Source organism: Bos javanicus, chromosome 26 (genome assembly GCF_032452875.1).
Source record: "Bos javanicus breed banteng chromosome 26, ARS-OSU_banteng_1.0, whole genome shotgun sequence".
In the NCBI taxonomy this organism is placed as follows: Eukaryota; Metazoa; Chordata; class Mammalia; order Artiodactyla; family Bovidae; genus Bos; species Bos javanicus.
This window is the reverse complement of record NC_083893.1, coordinates 1,529,549-1,544,657: the sequence shown is the minus strand read 5'-3', so window position 1 is coordinate 1,544,657 and position 15,109 is coordinate 1,529,549. Positions and strand designations below refer to the sequence as shown.

Genomic DNA, 15,109 nt, shown 5'->3' with positions numbered 1-15,109 from the left:
TAAGATAAATAAGCACTAGGGATGTAATACACAACATGATGATGATAGCTAACATTGCTCTGTGGTATATAGGAAAGTTAGAGTACATTCTAAGAGCTTTCATCACAGGGATAAAATTTTTCTTATCTCTTTCTTGTATGTATATGAAACAATAGGTGTTAGCTGAGCCTATTGTGATAATTATTTCACAATATATGTAAATCAGTGATAGAGTTTGTGTTGGTCTCCCACCCAACAGTAGGAAAAGTTCTAACAGTAAGAAAATAGACATATCTCTAAGTATGACCATGAGATAAATGTCAAGAAGTTTACATTTGTCATCAAAAGCAGTGCATGTGGTCAGTCATGTCCAACTCTTTGTGACCCCATTAACTGCAGCCTGCCAAGCTCTTCTATCCATAGAATTTTACAGGCAACAATATTGGAGTGGGTTGCTACTTCCTCCTCCAGTGTTCTTCCAAAGCCAACAACTGAACCCACAAAAGCAGAGGGTGGCCTAAAATGGTATGATTATGCCTCTAATTAAGCCTCAACTTCCAGTTTCTAAGTATAAACAATTTATCAAATCCTGTTGACATTCCTCAAAAATTCATGCAGCAAAATTTTTCCATATTGCCTACTGAACACTGACTTCCATATTAAATCATATCAGCTTCAATACAAAAGGTTATAAATCTGGATCCATCAGTTTGACCTCTTTACTAATTTTAGGATTCATATTGCATCACTGATTTAGTAAGAACTTACTGCCTTCATAAAGCTCTTCTCTGAAGACCACTAACTCCATAATTATTTAGAAAGATTTGTCTTTAAATCTTTATTTTGATTTTGTATACAGCTAGGCAGAGATATCAGAGTTATGTTCACATATCATGCATTTTTATAAGAAACTACCAGAGTAAGACCATGAAGTAATCTTTCTTTGATAAAATAAGGGAGAGGAGGAAGAGATAGTTTGATCATGTCTTCCAAAGTAAATTCACTGAAATATTTTACCAAGATCTACAGAAAAGAAAAAAATAATAATAATACTTTCTAGTCTTATAATCTGTCTTCCCATTTTGTCTACAATGCACTCTAATTCAAACTTTATTTAAAGATTAATATTCTTACAGAAGAATTTCAGGGGTGTAATCCCTCAAGTTAAACTATTTAAGGTTCCATTGTATTTTTGGAATAAGGGCTAATTCTAGGTTGAGTCAGGGTACAAAAATTAATCTGGTCATCTTAGTATGTCAGAAAATAAAAAATTCTCCAAAAAAGTGATAGGTTCATATCCCATAGACATGGCAGCCAGTTTAAAGAAGCTTCCACTAAACACATCTCAGACAATTTGAGTTTCCTCTCCAAAAATAATAAGCATAATAAATTATAAGCTATAGGGAGAAAGATAGAAAAATATACATCTGTACTACTAGTAATAGATATAAAATAAATTAGGGTAGAAGAGAAACTGATATTCCTTATAGTACAAATACTAACTGGTGAATATGAAAAGAGTGTTAAAGTTGAAAATCATGACTTTATCACCAAAGTAACTATTATGTCACATTTGCATCATCAATAGATGCCAAACTCAGTAGCAAATGTTCTAAGTGAGCAGAATATTTGCATGTTTCTAAAGTCTCCTGACAGATGGCTTATTAGTTGCAAGGGAAAAATCAGTAACTACTCTTTGTCAAGGGCAACACCTTGATCAGATGATCAAACTAATATCACCAATGAGGGGCAGATTGACATTGTGTAAATTCAGCTGTCATAATCTAAAAAGTATATAGTATCATTTATATGTTGTATCACGTTCTAGCCAGGAAAGTAAAACATGAATATAATCATAAGGAAATATCGGACAAATTCAAAATTAGGAGTACTTCATTTTAAAGGGTGATTGCATTATTCAAAATAACAATTTAATAAAGCAAAAGGAAAGCCTTTGAATATCAGAGAAGGCAATGGCACCCCACTCCAGTACTCTTGCCTGGAAAATCCCATGGACGGAGGAGCCTGGTAGGCTGCAGTCCATGGGGTCGCTGAGGGTCGGACACGACTGAACGACTTCACTTTCACTTTTCACTTTCATGCATTGGAGAAGGAAATGGCAACCCACTCCAACACTCTAGCTTAAAAGTGATGTGACAACTAAATGTAATACTTGATCTGAAACTGGATTCTCACTGCTGCTGCTGCTGCTGATGCTAAGTCGTTAGTTGTGTCCGACTCTCACTAGAGTAACAAAATTGCTACCAAGGACATTATTTGGTCAAAAACTAAACTATAACTAACATATTTGATAAAATTATTGTATCAAAGATAAGTCTTCTTAAATTGGTAACTATATTCTTACCTAAGAAAGTAATCTTACTCTTTAGAACTACCTAGCAACATTATCTTAAGGATTTAATATTTATAATTTCTTCTCATGATTCAAAAAAAGAAGAACACTATATGGAGAGAGTGTATTAAGTTTCTTCTGGTTGTAAGTCTGAGGTTCATTCCTCTCTAGGTATATGCTAGAAAACTTCCGATTCTTTAAAAGCCGCTCCCATTTCTTTGTGCATCTTCAAACCCACAACAGCATATGGAGTCCTCACATTTTGAATCACTCTGTCCCATCTTCTATCACATCTGTCTTCTGACTTTTAAAAGGTTCATCAGTTCAGTTCAGTTCAGTTCAGTCCAGTCACTCAGTCATGTCTGACTCTTTGTGACCCAAAATATGATTATATAAAACCCACCAGGATAAAATCTGTATCTTAAGGTTAACTGTCTTAGGAGTTTAATTACACTTGCAAAATCTCCTTATAGTAGTATCTATATTAATGCTCAAGTGAATGACCAAGAAACAGTAATCTGGGGTCTGGAAGGAGAACATCTTCAGAATTCTGCCTACCATAGCTGGAGACAGATAAATGATAGATAAAGTATAACTGATAGATAATAATAATAGAACAAAATTAATAAAGCAAAATGAGTAAGATAATAACAAAGAGAGTAAAATATGCTCCTGTACTAGTAACTTTAAGTTTGAAATTATTTTCAAATAGAAATTTCAAAGACATTTAGGGTTTTATGTTAAAGACGATCAATAATATTGTCCCAAACTATCTTTTTCATTTTTGTCAACAGTTACTTCTGTAAGTTATCTGTAGATAAGTTATCTGTAGATATCTGGTGTCCGTCAACACCCAGGAGAAAGCTCATGCTCTCCTGACACCTTACTTTCCTCATATTCTTTCAGGTAGCAGTGGTCGAACTGTTTCCAAGACAAAAAAAAAAAAAGTTAATTTTGGGGGGCAAGAGGAGGAATACAATAAACAAAAAAGTATTCAAATTCTATTTTGACACTGTAGAAGTTCAAAGTATAGAAAAGTCTGGCTAACAACATGTACTGTAAGATTACTGATACATTAAAAATGAGAGTTTTCCTGCTTATTGGTTTTGACTAATAACCACAGTCCAAAGTACAGATTCCAAAGTATCCCTCTGCTCTAAATAAACTACTTGCTAAGATGCAGCAAAAAACCAACATCTCAACATTTAGCTCATTATTGACTCAGCCTAAATGAGGAAAAGCTTCAGATATTCCAGGAATTTAAATACAGTCATTGCCAAATAAGATGTGTGGCATTTGCCCCATTCCCTCTTATGACTGAGTATGTCTGTGTTTCTCATGAGATGAGGGGGTACTTTTTTACCAATTTAGAGAAAAGGGGGCTTTATTTAAACCACTTGAAAGAATTTGTCTATAAGAAGGAAGACCAGCACCTTATTCTCAAACTAAGTGACCGTTGACATGTAGAAGATCAAACATAGACTAAGACTACTCAATGCTAATACTAATTTTGTCAGTTAAAGAGAGAGAGATTTGAAGCATCCTAAAATTTGAGGGATATTAGACAAAAATTCATAACATCTTAAATGGGTCAGCATAGACAACTCAAGTGGTATTCCCTCTTGAACCAATTTGTCTGAGAAGTCTGTGTGGCAAGGTGAGGTGACTCCAGCAGAGAGAGATTGTGGTATGCCAACAGGCAGAAATAAATTTCAAGGGATTATAAGAAATCACTGGGATATGGTGCCATCTATGCAAATAAATATGTAATGCAACAGATTCCACTTTGTGGGGGAGGTTGGAAATCTATAAAGAATCCATCAAACCTTCCAATGAGAAGAGAGTCATTGTTTGGAAATATGCCTAGCTAGATGTTTTGATAGTCGAAAAATAATGATAAAAAGATTCAGCTGTGTTAAATGGTTTTCCCTTGGTCCTGATTTTCTTTCTTCTCTTCTATTTCCCAGTCATGAAGGAATCAGAAGTTATACAATGTCTATAGGAGAAGACAGAACTCCCAAACATTGCAAGTTATGCAGCCTATAAGTATTTATATAATTTTTATGATTGAAGGAATATTCTTAATCTTTACAAATTGGAGCTATAACATAGCTTATGCCTCACTTTCCTTGACAGAGACAGTCATATTTTCTCATATTTCAAAATGCTAGTTTGAAATTAGATGGCCTAGCCATTTGCTAGGACTTCCCTGGTGGTGCAGACAGTAAAGAATTTGCCTGCAATGCAGGAGACCCTGGCTTGATTCCTGGGTCGGTTGGGAAGATCCCCTGAATAAGGGAATTGCAACCCACTCCGGTATTCTTGGACAAGGCAGTGGCACCCCACTCCAGTACTCTTGCCTGGAAAATCCCATGGACGGAGGAGCCTGGTAGGCTACAGTCCATGGGGTCTCGAAGAGTCGGACACGACTGAGCAACTTCACTTTCACTTTTCACTTTCATTCATTGGAGAAGGAAATGGCAACCCACTCCAGTATTTTTGCCTGGAGAATCCCAGGGACGGGGAGCCTGGTGGGCTGCTGTCTATGGGGTCGCACAGAGTCAGACATGACTGAAGTGACTTAGCAGCAGCAGCAGCCAGTATTCTTGCCAGGAGAATCCAACAGACAGAGGAGCCTGGAGGGCTACAGTCCATGGGATCTCAAAGAGTTGGTTATGATTGAGCAGCTAACATACACAAACAAATTGACCTAAAACTTAATCAACCCTTTATCATTTTCATGGGTTCTTTAAATTAGAAAATTAAACACGACATATTGGGCATGCTTCTCTTTGTTCCATGAAACATGAGGCCTTCTATGAAATGACTTAAAGACAGGAGATGACTTGATGGCAAGAGGCTGGAATCATTTGAAAACTTGGTCACTCAGCATAAACCTGCTCGCTCTTGAGGTTGATGCTGGCTGTCAGATGAATCCTTTACTGTGACTCTCAGCCAGAACACCTATTAGGCCATCTCTCCTGAATTTCTTCCAAGGAGGCTGGGTTCCTAGGGTGACTGTACTGACACAAAATGAGACAATGGAAACTGTCTTTTGTATAATCTAGTCTCAGGTGTCGGAGAAGGCAATGGCACCCCACTCCAGTACTCTTGCCTGGAAAATCCCATGGACAGAGGAACCTGGTAGGCTGAAGTCCATGGGGTCGCTAAGAGTCTGGCTCGACTGAATGACTTCACTTTCACTTTCACTTTCATGCATTGGAGAAGGAAATGGCAACCCACTCCAGTATTCTTGCCTGGATAATCCCAGGGACAGAGGAGCCTAGTGGGCTGCTGTCTATGGGATCGCACAGAGTCGGACATGACTGAAGTGACTTAGCAGCAGCAGCAGCAGTCTCATGTGTTAAAAAAAAAAAAAAAAGCATTATTTCTGTCAGTTACACTTTATCGGATGGAATAATCAAAGCCTACCAAGTGTTCTAGAAGGAGTGGAAGTTAGTATAGAGTCTACTTCTTGGTGAGGAATAGCAAGGTTTTTCAGGTTATAGGCTATTAGAAATGCCACTTCAGCCATTTTAGGAAAGTACTATTTGCCACAGTGCCTATTTTGCAGTCCAACAGCACCAGATGTCCCCATAAAAGATACTTAAAAAAACTTGAAAACATCTATTTTCTTATCAATAAAATAGGATGAGAATAAAATTAGCTACTCATTGATATGTGATGAAGACTATATGAGAGTTTTAACATATAGGGCATATTAGTTCTTAGATGTATTACAAACATATATATGACCTATCACTATTTCTTACACCTACGAAGAAGGCTTCTAAATCTGATGAAGGAAAGTATAAATTAGCATATTCACACTACTCGCTTTTTCCTTCAGTCTCTTGAAATTTGGGTAAGATATTTATTTTGTTTAGATGGGTAATTATCAGCTTAATTGGGATTTTGAAAGGTGATTTAAGCAGATGGTATATTTGAAGTAGGAAAGAATAATTACTGTTTAATAAGAATAAAAATTATTGAGGGCAATGAACATTTACATCATTCATTTTCCCTTTCTCACCTCAGTTAGAAACCAATCTGTAAATCTGGAAGAAAATAAATACCAGAAGGTAATAGGAACACATGCATGCACACACATACATAGTGTGCACACATAGAGAAGAGTTTAAACTATATAAATTACTATCTCTAAATCAGTACAATGGTGCTTTGGGCCATCTGACAGATTAACCAAACCACTCTGTTATGGGAATCAAACTCTGTCATGCTAGCTACTCCTACCCGATTTAGCATAGCTTTGAAATGCAACTTCATCAGGCACTCTGTTTATCGTATCTAGTCCCTTAAATCTATTTCTCACTTCCACTGTATAGTAACAAGTGATTTGATTTAAGAGTTGACTCAGGGGGGAGGAGCCAAGATGGCGGAGGAGTAGGATGGGGAAAACACTTTCTCCCCCACAAATTCATCAAAAGAGCATTTAAACGTCGAATAAATTCCACAAAACAACTTCTGAATGCCAGCAGAGGACATCAGGCACCCAGAAAAGCAACCCAACTCTTCGAAAGGAGGTAGGAAAAAATATTAAAAACAAAAAAAAAGAGACAAAAGAGGGAGGGACGGAGTTCCGTCCCGGGAAGGAAATCTTAAAAAGAGAGAAGTTTCCAAACACCAGGAAACCTTCTCACTGCCGAATATGTGCCGAGCTTTGGAAGCACAGAGGGCAACATAACAGGGAGAAAAAATAAATAAACAATTAAAACTCGCAGATTGTGAGCCCTACGGTAACTCCCCCAGCAGAGAAGCAGCGCAGACGCCTGCATCCGCCATTAGCAAGCCGGGACTGGGCAGGGAGGCGCGGCGTGGGCTGCATCGCTGAGAGTAAGAATCTGGCCTGAATACCCTGAGCGCTATCTGAGCGAAATAATTTGGGCTAGCAAACCAGACTGTGGGATATCTACCACGCGAAAAGCCAGCCCTAACCTAAGACCGCCAGGCCCGCGCACAGAAAAAAGGACTGAACAGAGATAGCCGGCTGCAGATCTTCCCCCTCCGGTGACAGGCAGCCAGAGCCGGAAGGGGGCAATCGCAGCCCCAGAGAGACATTATCTATAAAACTGTAAGCAGGCTTCTTTGCTAACTAAAACTTCTTGGGGGTCTGGACGGTCAACATCTGCCTGAGAAGGTGCGCCGGTTTTACACCCAGATAACCGAGTGGCAGGGAGGTGGTAAGTCGCAGCATTGGCGCTCGCCAAACACCTCATCACCTGAGCTGCTCAGACCTGGGAAGAGCACAAAACGCAGGCCCAACTGAGTCTGCGCCTCTGAGGACTACCCGAGTGCCTGAACCTGAGCGGCTTGGACCTGGGAGGTGCATGCAGCCCAGGGCCAGCCTCGGATTGTTCCCGGTGGAACAACCTAGAGTCTGAGCAGTGTGGACAGGGAGGCTACACGCACCGTGAGCCGGGGCAGACCCAGGGTGGCTGAGGCACTGCGAGCCCACGCCAGTGTTATTTGTTTGCAGCATCCCTCCCTCCCTCCCCACAGCGCGACTGAACAAGTAAGCCTAAAAAAAAAAAAAAAAAGTGTCCTCCACCATGCCCTTTGTGTCAGGGCGGAAACCAGATACTGAAGAGACTAGCAAACAGAAGAAGATATAACAGAGGGAAACGCCTTGGAAGCTACAGGCAATAGATCAAAACCCTGTGGTTACTACGGACTACATAGGAAGGGGCCTATAGATCTTGAGAAATATAAATCTGACCAAGGAACTAGCCAAAAATGAACTGAACCCACAACACCCACAAAAAAAAAAAAAAAAGTCCTAGATATATTTTTATTATTTTTACGATCATTCTTTCTTTCTTTTTTTTTTAATTAAAAAAAAAATTTTAAGTCCTCTATTGTTCCTTTAATTTTCACTTTTATAACCTATTACTTTGCAAAAAAAAAAAAAAAGACCATATTTTTTTCTTCTTCAGCAAACTTCATATATATATATTTTATAATTTTTTGACCTTGTTTTTTTTTTGTTTTGTTTTGTTTTTGTTTTTTTCTTCTTTTCTTTAACATTGTATTTTAGAAATTCCAAACTCTACTCTAGATTTTTAATTTTCACTTTTTGGTATATGTTATCAATTTTGTACCTATAGTTTTTTTTTTTTATAATTTCTGTGACTTTTTTTTTTCTTCTTCTCTGTTTCTTTCTCTTCTTCTTTTATATAACATTGTATATCTGAAATTCCAAACTTTACTCTAGATTTTTAATTTATGCTTTTTGGTATTTGATATCAATTTTGTACCTGTATTTTCTTTATAATTTTTGTGACATTGTTCGTATTTGTTTGTTTGTTTTCTCTCTTTATTTTTCTTCTTCTTCTTTTTTTTTTTTAACATTGTATTTTTGAAATTCCAAACTCTACTCTAGATTTTTAATTTTTGCTTTTATGTATTTGTTACCAATTTTGTACCTTTAAGGACCCAATCTTCAGGACCCATTTTTCACTAGGGAGTGAGATTACTGGCTTGACTGCTGTCTTTCCCTTTGGACTCTCCTTTTTCTCCACCAGGTCGCCTGTGTCTCCTCCCTAACCCCTCTCTACTCTACCCAACTCTGTGAATTTCTGTGTGTTCCAGACGGTGGAGAACACTTAGGGAACTGATTACTGGCTGGATCTGTCTCCCTCCTTTTCATTCCCCCTTTTATCCTTCTGGCCACCTCTGTCTCCTTCCTCCTTCTTCTCTTCTCTGTATAACCCCGTGAACATCTCTGAGTGGTCCAGTTGTGGAGTGCACATAAGGAAGTGAATACTGGCTAGCCCACTCTCTCCACTATTGATTCACCTCATCTCATTTGGGTCACCTCTAACTCCCTCCTCCCTCTTCTCTTCTCCATGTAACCCTGTGAACCTCTCTGAGTGACCCTCACTGTAGAGAAACTTTTCATCTTTAATGTAGATGTTTTATCAGTGGTGCTGTATAGAAGGAGAAGTTTTGAAACTACTGTAAAAATAAGACCGATAACCGGAAGCAGGAGACTTAAGTCCAAACCCTGACTCCAGGGAACTCCTGACTCCAAGGAACATTAATTGACAGGAGCTCATCAAATGCCTCCATACCGACACTGAAACCAAGCACCACACAAGGGCCAATAAGTTCCAGGGCAAGACATACCAAGCAAATTCTCCAGCAACAAAGGAACACAGCCCTGAGCTTCAAGATACATGCTGCCCAAAGTCACCCCAAAACTATAGACATCTCATAACTCATTACTGGATATTTCATTGCACTCCAGAGAGAAGAAATACAGCTCCACCCACCAGAACACAGACACAAGCTTCCCTAACCAGGAAACCTTGACAAGCCACCTGTACAAACCCACACACAGTGAGGAAACGCCACAATAAAGAGAACTCCACAAACTGCCAGAATACAGAAAGGACACCCCACACTCAGCAATTTATACAAGATGAAAAGACAGAGGAATACTCAGCAGATAAAGGAACAGGATAAATGCCCACCAAACCAAACAAAAGAGGAAGAGATAGGGAATCTACGTGATAAAGAATTCCAAATAATGATAGTGAAATTGATCCAAAATCTTGAAACTAAAATGGAATCACAGATAAATAGCCTGGAGACAAGGATTGAGAAGATGCAAGAAAGGTTTAACAAGGACCTAGAAGAAATAAAAAGAGTCAATATATAATGAATAATGCAATAAGTGAAATTAAAAACACTCTGGAGGCAACAAATAGTAGAATAATAGAGGCAGAAGACAGGATTAGTGAATTAGAAGATAGAATGGTAGAAATAAATGAATCAGAGAGGATAAAAGAAAAACGAATTAAAAGAAATGAGGACAATCTCAGAGACCTCCAGGACAATATTAAACGCTACAACATTCGAATCATAGGGGTTCCAGAAGAAGAAGACAAAAAGAAAGACCATGAGAAAATACTTGAGGAGATAATAGTGGAAAACTTCCCTAAAATGGGGAAGGAAATAATCACCCAAGTCCAAGAAACCCAGAGAGTCCCAAACAGGATAAACCCAAGGAGAAACACCCCAAGACACATATTAATCAAATTAACAAAGATCAAACACAAAGAAAAAATATTAAAAGCAGCAAGGGAAAAACAACAAATAACACACAAGGGAATTCCCATGAGGATAACAGCTGATCTTTCAATAGAAACTCTTCAAGCCAGGAGGGAATGGCAAGACATACTTAAAGTGATGAAAGAAAATAACCTACAGCCCAGATTATTGTACCCAGCAAGGATCTCATTCAAGTATGAAGGAGAAATCAAAAGCTTTTCAGACAAGCAAAAGCTGAGAGAATTCTGCACCACCAAACCAGCTCTCCAACAAATACTAAAGGATATTCTCTAGACAGGAAACACAAAAACGGTGTATAAACTCGAACCCAAAACAATAAAGTAAATGGCAACGGGATCATACTTATCAGTAATTACCTTAAAGGTAAATGGGTTGAATGCCCCAAACAAAAGACAAAGACTGGCTGAATGGATACAAAAACAAGACCCCTACATATGTTGTCTACAAGAGACCCACCTCAAAACAGGGGACACATACAGACTGAAAGTGAAGGGCTGGAAAAAGATTTTCCATGCAAATAGGGACCAAAAGAAAGCGGGAGTAGCAATACTCATATCAGATAAAATAGATTTTAAAACAAAGGCTGTGAAAAGAGACAAAGAACGTCACTACATAATGATGAAAGGATCAATCCAAGAAGAAGATATAACAATTATAAATATATATGCACCCAACACGGGAGCACCACAGTACATAAGACAAATGCTAACAAGTATGAAAGGAGAAATTAACAATAACACAATAATAGTGGGAGACTTTAATACCCCACTTACACCTATGGATAGATCAACTAAACAGAAAATTAACAAGGAAACACAAACTTTAAACGATACAATAGACCAGTTAGACCTAATTGATATCTATAGGACATTTCACCCCAAAACAATGAATTTCACCTTTTTCTCAAGCGCACATGGAACCTTCTCCAGGATAGATCACATCCTGGGCCATAAATCTAGCCTTGGTAAATTCAAAAAAATAGAAATCATTCCAAGCATTTTTTCTGACCACAATGCAGTAAGATTAGATCTCAATTACAGGAGAAAAACTATTAAAAATTCCAACATATGGAGGCTGAACAACACACTGCTGAATAACCAACAAATCACAGAAGAAATCGAAAAAGAAATCAAAATTTGCATAGAAATGAATGAAAATGAAAACACAACAACCCAAAACCTGTGGGACACGGTAAAAGCAGTCCTAAGGGGAAAGTTCATAGCAATACAGGCACACCTCATGAAACAAGAAAAAAGTCAAATAAATAACCTAACTCTACACCTAAAGCAACTAGCAAAGGAAGAAATGAAGAACCCCAGGGTTAGTAGAAGGAAAGAAATCTTAAAAATTAGAGCAGAAATAAATGCAAAAGAAACAAAAGAGACCATAGCAAAAATCAACAAAACCAAAAGCTGGTTCTTTGAAAGGATAAATAAAATTGACAAACCATTAGCCAGACTCATCAAGAAACAAAGGGAGAAAAATCAAATCAACAAAATTAGAAATGAAAATGGAGAGATCACAACAGACAACACAGAAATACAAAGGATCATAAGAGACTACTATCAACAATTATATGCCAATAAAATGGACAACGTGGAAGAAATGGACAAATTCTTAGAAAAGTACAACTTTCCAAAACTGGACCAGGAAGAAATAGAAAATCTTAACAGACCCATCACAAGCATGGAAATTGAAACTGTAATCAAAAATCTTCCAGCAAACAAAAGCCCCGGTCCAGACGGCTTCACAGCTGAATTCTACCAAAAATTTAGAGAAGAGCTAACACCTATCCTGCTCAAACTCTTGCAGAAAATTGCAGAGGAAGGTAAACTTCCAAAATTCTATGAGGCCACCATCACCCTAATACCAAAACTTGACAAAGATGCCACAAAAAAAGAAAACTACAGGCCAATATCACTGATGAACATAGATGCAAAAATCCTTAACAAAATTCTAGCAATCAGAATCCAACAACACATTAAAAAGATCATACACCATGATCAAGTGGGCTTTATCCCAGGGATGCAAGGATTCTTCAATATCCGCAAATCAATCAATGTAATACACCACATTAACAAATTGAAAAATAAAAACCATATGATTATCTCAATAGATGCAGAGAAAGCCTTTGACAAAATTCAACATCCATTTATGATAAAAACTCTCCAGAAAGCAGGAATAGAAGGAACATACCTCAACATAATAAAAGCTATATATGACAAACCCACAGCAAACATTATCCTCAATGGTGAAAAATTGAAAGCATTTCCTCTAAAGTCAGGAACAAGACAAGGGTGCCCACTTTCACCATTACTATTCAACATAGTTTAGGAAGTTTTGGCCACAGCAATCAGAGCAGAAAAAGAAATAAAAGGAATCCAAATTGGAAAAGAAGAAGTAAAACTCTCACTATTTGCAGATGACATGATCCTCTACATAGAAAACCCTAAAGATTCCACCAGAAACTTACTAGAAATAATCACTGACTATAGTAAAGTTGCAGGATATAAAATCAACACACAGAAATCCCTTGCATTCCTATACACTAATAATGAGAAAACAGAAAGAGAAATTAAGGAAACAATTCCATTCACCATTGCAACGGAAAGAATAAAATACTTAGGAATATATCTACCTAAAGAAACTAAAGACCTATATATAGAAAACTATAAAACACTGGTGAAAGAAATCAAAGAGGACACTAATAGATGGAGAAATATACCATGTTCATGGATTGGAAGAATCACTATAGTGAAAATGAGTACACTACCCAAAGCAATTTATAGATTCAATGCAATCCCTATCAAGCTACCAACAGTATTCTTCACAGAGCTAGAACAAATAATTTCACAATTTGTATGGAAATACAAAAAATCTCGAATAGCCAAAGCGATCTTGAGAAAGAAGAATGGAACTGGAGGAATCAACCTACCTGACTTCAGGCTCTACTACAAAGCCACAGTTATCAAGACAGTATGGTACTGGCACAAAGACAGAAATATTGATCAATGGAATAAAATAGAAAGCCCAGAGATAAATCCACGCACATATGGACACCTTATCTTTGACAAAGGAGGCAAGAATATACAATGGATTAAAGACAATCTCTTTAACAAGTGGTGCTGGGAAATCTGGTCAACCACTTGTAAAAGAATGAAACTGGACCACTTTCTAACACCATACACAAAAATAAACTCAAAATGGATTAAAGATCTAAACGTAAGACCAGAAACTATAAAACTCCTAGAGGAGAACATAGGCAAAACACTCTCCGACATACATCACAGCAGGATCCTCTATGACCCACCTCCCAGAATATTGGGAATAAAAGCAAAAATAAACAAATGGGACCTAATTAACCTTAAAAGCTTCTGCACATCAAAGGAAACTATTAGCAAGGTGAAAAGACAGCCTTCAGAATGGGAGAAAATAATAGCAAATGAAGCAACCGACAAACAACTAATCTCAAAAATATACAAGCAACTCCTACAGCTCAAGTCCAGAAAAATAAACGACCCAATCCAAAAATGGGCCAAAGAACTAAATAGACATTTCTCCAAGGAAGACATACAGATGGTGAACAAACACATGAAAAGATGCTCAACATCACTCATTATCAGAGAAATGCAAATCAAAACCACTATGAGGTACCATTTCACACCAGTCAGAATGGCTGCAATCCAAAAGTCTACAAGCAATAAATGCTGGAGAGGGTGTGGAGAAAAGGGAACCCTCTTACACTGTTGGTGGGAATGCAAACTAGTACAGCCACTATGGAGAACAGTGTGGAGATTCCTTAAAAAACTGGAAATAGAACTGCCTTATGATCCAGCAATCCCACTGCTGGGCATACACACTGAGGAAACCAGAAGGGAAAGAGACACGTGTACCCCAATGTTCATCACAGCACTGTTTATAATAGCCAAGACGTGGAAGCAACCTAGATGTCCATCAGCAGATGAATGGATAAGAAAGCTGTGGTACATATACACAATGGAGTATTACTCAGCCATTAAAAAGAATACATTTGAATCAGTTCTAATGAGGTGGATGAAACTGGAGCCTATTATACAGAGTGAAGTAAGCCAGAAGGAAAAACATAAATACAGTATACTAACGCATATATATGGAATTTAGAAAGATGGTAACAATAACCCGGTGTACGAGACAGCAAAAGAGACACTGATGTATAGAACAGTCTTATGGACTCTGTGGGAGAGGGAGAGGGTGGGAAGATTTGGGAGAATGGCAATGAAACATGTAAAATATCATGTAGGAAACCAGTTACCAATCCAGGTTCGATGCACGATGCTGGATGCTTGGGGCTGGTGCACTGGGACGGCCCAGAGGGATGGTATGGGGAGGGAGGAGGGAGGAGGGCTCGGGATGGGGAACACATGTATACCTGTGGCGGATTCATTTTGATATTTGGCAAAACTAATACAATTATGTAAAGTTTAAAAATAAAATAAAATTAGAAAAAAAAAGCAATTAAAAAAAAAAAAAAGAATTGACTCATTGGAAAAGACTCTGATGCTGGGAGGGATTGGGGGCAGGAGGAGAAGGGGATGACAGAGGATGAGATGGCTGGATGGCATCACTGACTCAATGGACGTGAGACTGAGTGAACTCAGGGAGTTGGTGTAGACAGGGAGGCCTGGCATGCTGCGAATCATGGGG

The 15,109-nt window shown here is 38.0% G+C and overlaps 1 long non-coding RNA gene across 1 annotated transcript in view; it reads right to left on the bottom strand.

The window, feature by feature from the left end:
- Nucleotides 1-3,041: 3,041 nt before the first annotated feature.
- The window catches only part of LOC133239650 (uncharacterized), a 32,120-nt gene continuing 20,052 nt past the window's right edge, over nucleotides 3,042-15,109 (bottom strand). Inside the window, exon 3 of the long non-coding RNA XR_009733918.1 lies at nucleotides 3,042-3,253. This is a non-coding gene — a long non-coding RNA (uncharacterized LOC133239650). The remainder of the gene's footprint in view (nucleotides 3,254-15,109) is intronic.